The following is an 11,458-nucleotide window of genomic DNA, read 5'->3' on the forward strand; positions in this document are numbered from 1 at the left end:
GGGGAAAAAAATGTTACAGCTTTGCCAGGCGATATCTCTGGTTCCCGGGGGGCTAGAGACACAGGGCTGGACTCGTTGGAAAGCCCCGGTCCTCAGCTACAAAATGGAATGACAGGGGGGGGGGCACGTGCACGGTGCCCCCCCCCCTGAATCCGCCACTGTGGTCGCTGATTTAAAATAAACAGCCAGGGGGAGCCCGGCAGTGGAAATCAGCTGGTCGCAGAAGCATGTTCCTGTGACCAGCGATCACTACAGGGGTAAAAACGTGAGCGGGCACCCGGCAATATATCGCCGGGGCACACTCCCATCGCGGGCAATATGGTCGCTCAGCGACCATATTTCCTGCGATATTACACAAAATCGCCCCCCCCCCCCCCCGTGTGTACGCACCTTAAGATGGGGAAATCCTACATCAGACCATCCATAAAACCATAGTACACAATATTCATTAAATCAGTGGTCAGGGAACAGGGGTAAAAATGAAGTTCCTGGGGGTAATGTATGGTCGTGCTGCTGAGACACAGCCGGCATATGTCCTCCATGGGCATGAGAAGCATGTGATTAGCTCCACCAACCAGAGCTCAGCACAAGCCTTTCAGCCTCCTATGTAAAGTCTCATGATACATACTGAATAGATAGATAGATAGAATTCCTTTATTCTTCTCACAATGGAGAAATTTACAATTGTTACAGCAAGGTTCAAGTACAGATAAGGGTGAAAATAGCAAATAAGATGCCAAACAATATAAATCTAGAATCTAAGAACATGTAGGTCTCTACAGACCATGACAGTTGTACATTCTGATTGCAGCAGGTAGAAAAGACCTGCGGTACCTCTCCGTTGAGCATCGAGGGTGAAGCAACCTATCACTGAAAGTGCTACACAGATCCGTCAAAATATTTTTGAGAGGGTGTGAAGCATTATCCAATAATGATGTTATCTTGCTGATCATTCTCCTCTCACCCACAACCTCTACAGAATCCAAAGGCATTCCTAGGACAGAACTGGCCTTCCTTACCAGCCTGTTAAGTCTCTTATTGGGCCTTATTCTGGTCGATGCGTACATTTCCGAATACTTTCGGATGCCGTTTTTTAGCCGTCTGCGCATGCGTGGGGAACGCTATGCGCATGTGCCACGCAAGGTCTCCGTACTTGTACTCAGTAATACCGTACAGAAATGTGCACCGCAATCAATCGGGAAATATGGGCGTATTATGGGCGTCATTCGGAACGACACAGGGGCGTACTTTCAAAGTGGGCTAAACTGGGCGGACACGGGGGAGTGCACTCATTCTGGTAGGCGTGCATTCGGACAGCACACCGAATGCACGCGAACAAAAAGGCAAGAAATATGCGGTGTCCATAAGCAAGTATTGCTTTGCGGACACCACTCGTTCATGCGCTAGGCAATCGGAACACCTAATCAGTACAACCAATGTCAGCTGAACACAATACAATCCACTCATTACTCATTAATTACACGCTTGTCACTGCTTCAATTGGAACCATTGCAGCTTAAATGGACCATTACTAAACACACACATATATGCTGCAGTTTTCACACACTTTTACACTGCAACCAATGGACAGAACTTACTATCACTAATACAAATAGACATGTCACTTCTACATGTAACAATTAAAGCACACATTTGGGGATACAAATATTCATTTATTACAATAAAAAAAAAAAAATGGAAACCGTATCAAAATAAAAGGTACCATGCCAGGACTGTACAAAAATAATATATAAAAAAATCAATGAATTTGTGACATACAGAACCACAGCAGAATCATTAGGAAAACATCAGGTGGCTTCACAACAAAAGTATAGCACCAACACTTCAAGTACAGCAGACAGTAATGCTAGCCGAAAGAGGCCAACAGGGGAACCAAACATGACATTCGAAACGAGGGCAAATGTGGGTACCCTCTGCACGGGATTGGACACAGGAAGCTGACACACACAGCTCAATGAAAGATTTGGGAAGACATAAGGGTGGAGATTAATGCGGACACAAGTTCATTTGCGGGCACGTTTGGCCCTGGTAGGCTCCTTGCCACGTGCAGCAGCTCTTCGGCCACGGCCACGGTCGGATGGTGGCCCAGGTGGAGCAGATGCTGGTGAGGGGGGGGGGATGGTGTTCCCCCTCTGCCAGCAGGGAGTGCTGCTGGTGGGAATGCACCAGAAACGGATGACATTAGGACCCTATTGCTGGAAACAAGCTCCACCATAAGCTCATTATGGTGGAGGAGGAGGTCATTTTGCCGCAGGGCTTGATCTGCCAGCACCTGCAGGCTTGCAGCCATGGCCTGATGGGCCTCAGCCATAGCCTGCAGGCTTCCAGCTATTGTCTGCTTAGTGCTGACCAAACCCTGCATGACCTCCTCGGTCCTACGCATCCGCTCTGATGCCAAGTCTCCCTGCTGCTGAATGTGGCCAAGCACCTGCCCTCACCTGTCGTATTCGGGCTCGGCCGGTGGCTGCTGCTGCACGTGCCTGGCACTGGTGGCAGGTGGCACAGACTCCGCCACCTCCTCAAGAGATTCTTGACCAAGCGGTGGGGATGCTGCTGAAAGAGAAAATTACAATTACAACACATTCCAAGAAAATTAGGAGCAACTACTTATGCCATGGCAAATAATTACCTTCAACAAAAGAAGCAAAGACTTCCGCTGGGGACTCGCTATCCATGGTGCTCACCCCCCGGACCTCCTCTACTGCAATGAAGCACTCTGCCATCTCCTCCAGGGGGGTGAGCTTCAGTTTTCCTGGCATGGGGCCAGCCCCAGAGGTGTGGCTGTGTTCCCACCGCTTGGTCAATTTCTTCTTGAGGTTGGTTTTGAAGTCATGCCACCTGCAATCAAAGTTTACATATTACTACATGTCACTCCTCATGTTTGCTGTAGCAACCATTGCAATCTGCAACAGATTACAACATGTGCTTCATTACACACAACTTACAATCATTGAAAATATAAAAACAACCCTTAGAGGATACATTCACACTCACCCAACAATAACTATCGATTACATGACATGGCAAACATGTCTGTGGCTCCAAGCAACGTGACCGGCCATTTCCCAACTCCATCTAACATCTATTTTAAACATTACTGGTCTTCTACACATGAACTTGCCTCTTCTTAACGTGCTCCGTATCAAGAACTTGTGGAGCCACCGCATTAATCTCCGCAGTTATGTCCTCCCAAATCTTCCATCTCCTTGTGTGTGTCAACCTGTCCTGTGGACACTCGATCCAATCCCGTGCGCGGGGCACCAGGATGTCAAGCTCCTGCGCTTCGAATGCCATGTTTCTGCTGCTTGGTTCCTCCGTTGGCCTATTTCGGCCACGCCCACGGCCACCTGTCGCTGTACTTGAAGTGCTGGCCAGGCTACTCTGTTGGGAAGCCACCTGTTGTGTTCCCAATGATTCTGCTGAGCCAGAAGATGGGCCAGCTGCTGCTTGGGCTGATGTGGATGGCCCAGCAGCCTGCTCATCTGCCCCTGGCTGGTCTGTGCTGAGGGGCACATAGGAGGTGATGGAGTCCATGCGTTCCAAAAGATCCTGGCACTCCTGGTCAGATTGTGAGCCAGCCATGTTTGCAACAACATTGCAGTTTTCTAGCACACCTTTATATCCTATTTCTGTAATTGGCGTACATCAGCGACACCCTGCGTTCCGTACGGCCGCGTTCCGTACGGCAGCGTAGACCGTGCGGCACATAGGCCACGCCCCTACCAGAAAAAAAAAAACCTGGCAAACTTAGTAAGTCTGATTTAGTAGCTAATTGCAGATTTGTACACCAATGACCAACTAAAACTGTGGTCAGACATGAAATGTATATGTGAATGTCCATTTGTACTGTGCACTTGTTTGGTATGTACTACAAATGACACTAACCATTCCATATGTAAATCCAGTCCACCACTCAGGCAATAGTAATCAGTGCTTGCATCCAAATCACATGTGAAAGGTGTCCAAATACTGGCTTGATGCTAGGTACATTTCATTCCACATCTCTAGTGTGGGCCAGTAGAAGGTAAGTGTACACATGGCACCATGGCCTAATATTGGGAAAAGGTCTTGCACTATTTGCTATGTTTCTGCTGTATAGCTTTCACTATAAAAAAGCTGTTTAGTACCTTGTAGAGTTAGGTGTAAATTGCTAGTGATGCAGACTATTTCACCTGTTGTTTTCACCCATGTTTGGTGAATGTAATAGATTATATATAATGGGTTGCAAACTTCTTTCACCCTGTCTGTTTAGGATATACAAAGTAATGGCATGGTCTGCTCAACTATGCAAAGGTACAGCAAATGTGGTTTGGCGATGCAACAGACGGGTTAGCCGTCTGTTGTGGCGCATACACGCTGTTAAAGACAAAATGAACAATAAAGTTAATACCAAATATCACTCTGAACAACCAATTACAGGACATGATTGCTTGAATTGTGCCATTGCTAAGATGGCGGCCTATGGGAGAGCAGCACCCTTCTCGCCCGCGGTGCTCAGGGCACTGGTGTCCATTATGGAGACCAGGCTGGGGCGTGCAGGGCCCTTCGTAACCAACCGCCAGAAGCGCCAGGCGTATGCCGCTGCCCGCAGGCGCATATTCGCGCGCACCCAGGTGCGCAAGACCATCGCCCAGCTGGAGCGGCGATGGTCTGATCTGAGGCGCCGGCAGCCAGAAAAGCTCCAGGAAATAAGGGCCAGCATAGCACGATGTAAGTGTTTACACATTAAATGGCCAATTGTACATTAATGCTTCCATGACCTTTTTTTTGCCAATAAGGTAACCTGGTTGATCATGAGTTAAACATGGCATACACTATCTGTGTGGTACTTCATGTTTGACTAATGTGGGTTAGTGTGTGTGGGTCTAATATGTCATTTTTTTGGATGCATGATGAATGAACAAATCATGTGCCTTATTTAACACTCTGCATTTTGATTTTCCTTACAGCACGTGACCGTGCAAGACGGGCCCGTGAGCAGGGCCAGGAGGAGGAGGCCCCTGAAGAAGTGGCGGAGGAGGAGGCCCCTGAAGAAGTGGCGGAGGAGGAGGCCACAGTAGAAGTGGCGGAGGAGGAGGCCACAGAAGAAGTGGCGGAGGAGGAGGCCACAGAAGAAGTGGCGGAGGAGGAGGCCGCGCAAGAAGTGGGCCTTGAGGAGGCCATTGAAGAAGGGGCCGAGGAGGAGGTGGCCTCGGAGGGATTGGACGAGGAGGAGGCATGTGAGGTGGTGGAGGAAGAAGGAATTGGTAGGTAAACATAAGGCATCATTAATAATTGGTGTTAGTACTATTTGTTAGCTTCCACTGGTGAATCTAGTGTGTTTTACTCTATTATTAATTAATAAACAAAAGTGGGTTACAACAGACACACTTAGGGGTTATAGGCCCAAGCAAAAAACGTTTAATCTGGAGGCTCACGTAGGTGATGAGTGTTTATTTATGGAGGGCCTTTCTATACAAGCACAAATAAAACATCAATGGAGTATGGTCAGGCGTGATTTATAATGGAGTGACAAGTGGGCATTTCCCCTGGGCCCCCCTCTAGCCAGTTGGCCCGTGTTGTTGCCATGTATTTTGCAAAGCTATTTTGTAGGATGGATTGACTTTAGAAATTGTTTGGTGTAAGGAAGCGGATTAGTGCAGCAGTTTCACCTATCTGGCAATGTGACAATGATTCAGGAAGTAAGGGGTAGAGGGACTAGGCTAGCCTTTAAATGTGGTATCCATCCATCCATGTATCTATCCATCCATTCATGTATCCATCCATGTATCCATCCATCCATCCATCCATCTATGTATCTATCTATCTATCATGCAGTTTAGCTATTAAGCAGTGACATGCATATGTATGGCAAAATGTGGCATGTTGTATTGGATGTAGCTTTCTAGTAGATTGGTGAGTGTTAAGGCAGGAGATTTTTATCATTCACATATTCAGTAGTGTAAGCCAGTGTGTGTGTGTGGGCCCATTTTTATTTTTACCATTAGAAACAGTATTGGCAAGAAAAAACATTGTGCACTTAGCATGATGAAAGGGTTAATCTAAAGTGGTAGTCAAGTGTTTCATTATCAATTAGATAAATAATAGATGACCATTAGAAACAATCCCTTTTTAATGAGGTTGCCTAATTGCATAAGCGGGTCATGGAACAGATTTGGGTCTTATGAGAATAGTGTTGATTTGAGCGTAAATACACTGCATCGGTGCGTACGGCCAGGTTCCCGTACGTTCTGACGCGGTAAGACCGTGCTTACGCTGTAAGACCGTGCAGAATCTGTTCGTGTGCACCGCACACGCAAGGTTTGTATGTCGTCCGTACACACGCCCTCTTCTTAAAGAGTGAGTCCGTCCGAATGCGGAGGCTCGGGGGGCGTTTCTACGGATGATGTCCGCACAGCGTGGCGTGCGGACCGCTACGTAAGAATTCGGGAAAGTACGCACCGATCAGAATAAGGGCCATTGTCGGCTGTTGAAACACTGCTGCCCCAGCAGACCACTCCGTAGAATATGGCTGATGCCACTACACAGTCAAAGAAGGTCTTCAGGAGCGCTCCCTGCACTCCAAAGGACCTCAGTCTCCTCAACAGATAAAGTCTACTCTGCCCTTTCCTATACAAAGCAGCAGAATTATCAGTCCAGTCCAATTTATTGTTCAGATGAAAACCCAGATACTTGTAAATTCTTACGATCTCAATATCCATTCCCTGAATACTCACAGGAGTTGGGGGGAGTTCTGACGTTTCCTGAAATCAACTACCAACTCCCTAGTCTTCCTTGTATTGAGTTGAAGATGGTTCCCCTGACACCAAGTAGCAAAGTTCTGCACAAGTTCTCTGTACTCCCTATCTTCATCATCTACAATAAGGCCCACAATAGCAGAGTCATCAGAGAACTTTTGTAGATGACAGGTTGATGAATTATATGTGAAATCTGCAGTATAGAGGGTAAAGAGAAATGGTGCCAAAACCGTTCCCTGAGGTGCCCCTGTACTACAAATAATAGTATCAGAATGGCACTCGCTGGTCCTCACATACTGTGGGCGGTTAGTAAGGTAATCCAGGATCCAGGTGATTAGATGATGATCCACCCCAGAGTTTTTCCCCCAGAAGCATGGGCTGGATGGTGTTAAAGCACTGGAGAAGTCAAAGAACATTATTCTCACGGTGGCCCCAGCCCTCTCCAGATGAGGTAGGGATCTCTGCATTAAATATATGACAGCGTCATCCACACCAATTCCTGTCTGATAAGCAAACTGCAATGGGTCCATAGAAGTTCTCACCAGGGGTCGAAGATAGCCTAGGACAAACCTCTCCAGGGACTTCATCAGCTGAGATGTAAGCGCAACCGGCCTATAGTCATTGAAGTCCTTGGGACGTGAAATCATAATACATGCTGACTACAGGAGGGCCCTAGATATATATCGGGGCCCAGTGGTATTGAAACCCTGAGCCCCAACCCCCCTCCCCCCTTTAATCCAGCCCTGGCTAGGCAATCAAGTTTTTGCCTAAAGAACTGAGCCAGTGAAGGCGATGCGCGGCACCGTGCATTGCCATCGCTACGGGGTGTACACACGGAGTGATTAAAACTAAACTAGACAGATTACTTTTAAAAAAAATGCAAAATCATCCAAATCATCCTATGTGTGACTGACTACTCGGGGGAGAAAAGCACATCCACAGCTATCATTTAAAAAAAGGCATATTCCAACCTTTAGAAAATGGGATTTATTTATTTAGTATCAGTTTTTTATATAGCGCACACATATTCCGCAGCGCTTTACAGAGAATATTTGATCATTCACATCAGTCCCTGCCCCAGTGGAATTTACAATCTATATTCCCTACCACATATACACGCACATACAGACATTCTAGGGTTAATTTAGTTAGGAGCCAAATTACCTACCAGCAGTGGTGGCTCTTACTGTTTTGGAGGAGGGGGGCTGCATCAATGTGCCCCCCTCCGCTGCTGTGCTCCCCGGCCGCCGCGGTCCCTGGCCGCAGGTCCATGGTGCATGCACAGTACCTTCATACATACTGCCCATGCGCTGGCCCAAGCCTCCATGGGCTGCCTTTGCCCCGGGGGCTTAATCAGGTTCCCGGGTCCGGCACATGTGCAGTATGGTCCGCGGTACTGTGCATGTGCAGAACCCGTTTTTGGGGCTACCGTGCCCCTGTTCCTGCTGCCAATTGCAGCTAATGCAGTGGACATATGTATGCCGCTAATATGCAACATTCTCTTCTGGTGGGAGCAACATCTCCCACCAGATCTTGACATGCATAAGGTTGACATAAAAATAAATATACTGTACCTTTAGATATAAAATAATGCATATTTCAGCCAATTTACGTGAATATTTATAGCATATGGGCATTTGTGTGCAAAGAAATACCCACAGTATAGGATGACAATCCTAGAGGAGACTCAATCCATTACACACCCTCTAAATGCCCCATTATCAACATCTGTCGACATGGACCCCCAATTAGTGTAACACGTAACCTCACATGGAATGCTTTGCAGGCACTTTATTATTCTCAATTGTAGTCCATGTGGATGGTATGAAAGTATAAATAAAAAGTCCAAAAAATTTGAAAAACATGTGTTTTTACTGTCGATCTTTTGTCAGTGTCGACCTAGTGCATGTTGTTGCATGTGGACCTTATAGAAACATAGAAACATAGAATTTGACGGCAGATAAGAACCACTTGGCCCATCTAGTCTGCCCCTTTTTTAAACATGTGACCTCAAACCATACTTGCCTACTTTTGAAAAGTAGTGTCAGAGATATTATAGATTGCACCGTAAAGGCATTGCGCGGAGCACTCTTAGTTACATAGTAGGTAAGGCTGAAAAAAGACTTGCGTCCATCTAGTTCAACCTGGTATAGATATCCATTGCTGATTTGGTAGGTTCTGGTATTTTACAGACAAATTATATTTCTTATTTGTACCCATGGATGTTTTTCTCCAGTAAATGTTTGTCCAACTTTGCCTTGAACGCATTTAATGAGCCAGCCGTTACCACCTCTCTGGGAAGAGAGTTCCAGAGTTTGACTGTTCTGACCGTAAAGAAATTCTAATTCTAAGAAATTCACTCTTGAGGGGGTGTAGCACAATCTACCTAAGGGGTGTGTCTATCTCCACATATGGGCGTGTCTATTGTCACTCAGGGGTGTGTCCTGCAGTGGCAGGTAAAAACTAAAGTACAAAGCACAGTACTGGCTACACACTGATTTCTCAGCTACATTACACAGAAGGGCTACTCCCTGACATCACATCTACATTACACAGCATGACATCACATAGCAGGGCTACACATTTACATAACACAGGAGGGCTACATACAGTACTGACATTACAGAGCAGAGCATAATACTGACACATACATCATTATACACATAGAGTATATGTGACATATTATACATTTGACATACTTGAATCCGGCGCTGGTGGGAACTACAACTTTAAAGTATATATATTTTAAAGTTCTTAATTTTCTTTTTTAAATAGGGCACCTTGGGGGGTTTGAGGCCACCGCTGCCAACAAACAGCCTCTCCATGACATTCAGGGCCAGATGTACTAGCCTTCAAAAAAGTGATAAAATGAAAAGTACCAGCCAATCAGCTCCTAACTGCTCTGCTACAGGTTAACATGCTTATAGTTGAAAAATGACAGTGAGCTGATTGGCTGGTACTTTATCTCATTGTGTTTTTATAATTTTTTGAAGCTTAATACAGCTGTCCCGCAGTGTGCTAGCACATCTGCCAGTGACTGGGTTTCCCGCAGGTCCCATCCTTTTAGAATGAGAGAAAGGGACAAAGAGAGAGCAGAGAAAAAGAGAAAGTTTATGTGTGTGAGAGAATGTCAGGGGGGGGGGGGGGGGGGCAGGTAAATTTAGGAAATGCCAGGAGGAGAATGAGAGTGTCAGGTTGTGTGAGAGATAGAGACAGAAAGTTGATGTAAGGAAAAGTGAGAGAATGACAGAAAGAGGGAGAAAGTGTCAAGGATAGGGTGAGAGAGAGTGCCCAGGATAGAGAGAGTTGCGGGAGATGAGCAATAGATGGGGTGAAAGAGAGAGAGTGTGTCATAGACAGGGTCTGAGAGAGAGAGGGTAGTGAGAAATGGGGAAATAAAGGGTGTCAGAGAGAGGGCATGAGAAAAAGGGGGTGACAGATGATTTTATGTATAGAGAGAGGGGCTGTGAGAGGAAAGAAAGGGGGTGGGATAATGTCAGCGAGTGAGAGAGGAGTGAGAGGTGTCATAGATAGAGAGTGGGTGAGAGAGAAGGTGCAACATATAGAGGGGTAAGAGAGAGAAGGGGGTGAGAAAGAGAGGGTGTCATGGATAGAGAAATGGGGGAATTGAGAGAGAGAAAGGGACTAGAGAGAGGGTCTCAGGGATAGAGGGGGGGGGGGGGTGAGAGTGAGAAGGGATATGGGGATAGCGAGGGGATGAAAAAGGGATGAGAGTAGGAGGTGAGAGAGAAAAGACAGAAAGGACTGAGAGAGGGTGTCAGGGATAGAGAGAGGAAAGATAAAAAAAGATGCCAGGGATAGAGAGAGAGAGAGAGGAAAGAGAAAGGGGGGGAGAGATATGGTGTCGGGGATAGAGAGAGGCAGTAAGAAAGAGATGGTGTCCGGGATAGAGAGGGGGGAGAGAGAAAGGGTACAATATATAGAGAGAGGGTGTCATCAATAGAGAGAAGCACTGAGAGAGGGGGAGAGAGAAGGGGGTGAGAAAGACAGAAGGTGTCAGTGATAGTGGGAAGATAGAGAAGGGGTGAGAGGAGAGGGTGTCAGGGAGAGAGAGAGAGAGAGAGAGGTATTAGAAAGCAGCTGCAGAAGAGAGCACTAACCAGGTATCATGCAGGTGACTGTGGGGGACCGGCCGATGTCAGACGTCAGCAGCCAGGTCTCGCTCATGCTTGGTTCATGCCCTGGGAGAGGAGACAGCAATGAAGAATGTACATCTACAATACTCCAACCACAGGCTATAACCTCAGTGCCTTTGGAAAAGGGGGATGTGAGGAGAGTGAGCAGGAGAGGGGTACATGGGTAGAGAGGTGGTCAGGGGTGCCATGGATGGGGGGATGTGAGGAGAGTGAGCAGGAGAGGGGTACATGTGTGTGGTGGGGAGGTGGTCAGGGGTGCCATGGATGGGGGGATGTGAGGAGAAAGTGAGCAGGAGAGGGGTACATGTGTGTGGTGGGGAGGTGGTCAGGGGTGCCATGGATAAGGGGATGTGAGGAGAGTGAGCAGGAGAGGGGTACATGTGTGTGGTGGGGAGGTGGTCAGGGGTGCCATGGATGGGGGGATGTGAGGAGAAAGGGAGCAGGAGAGGGGTACATGTGTGTGGTGGGGAGGTGGTCAGGTGTGCCATGGATGGGGGGATGTGAGGAGAAAGGGAGCAGGAGAGGGGTACATGTGTGTGGTGG

General features: G+C 47.2%; 1 protein-coding gene across 1 annotated transcript in view; it reads right to left on the reverse strand.

Annotated features, from left to right (window-relative positions):
- The window catches only part of LOC146007665 (uncharacterized), a 77,087-nt gene extending 66,123 nt beyond the window's left edge, over window positions 1-10,964 (reverse strand). The window contains exon 1 of the mRNA XM_083146170.1: window positions 10,880-10,964. The gene's annotated coding sequence lies outside the window, so the exon portion shown is untranslated. The remainder of the gene's footprint in view (window positions 1-10,879) is intronic.
- Window positions 10,965-11,458: the final 494 nt, after the last annotated feature.

The sequence above is a fragment of the Crinia signifera genome, chromosome 6, assembly GCF_055691185.1.
Source record: "Crinia signifera chromosome 6, ASM5569118v1, whole genome shotgun sequence".
NCBI classification, from domain to species: Eukaryota; Metazoa; Chordata; class Amphibia; order Anura; family Myobatrachidae; genus Crinia; species Crinia signifera.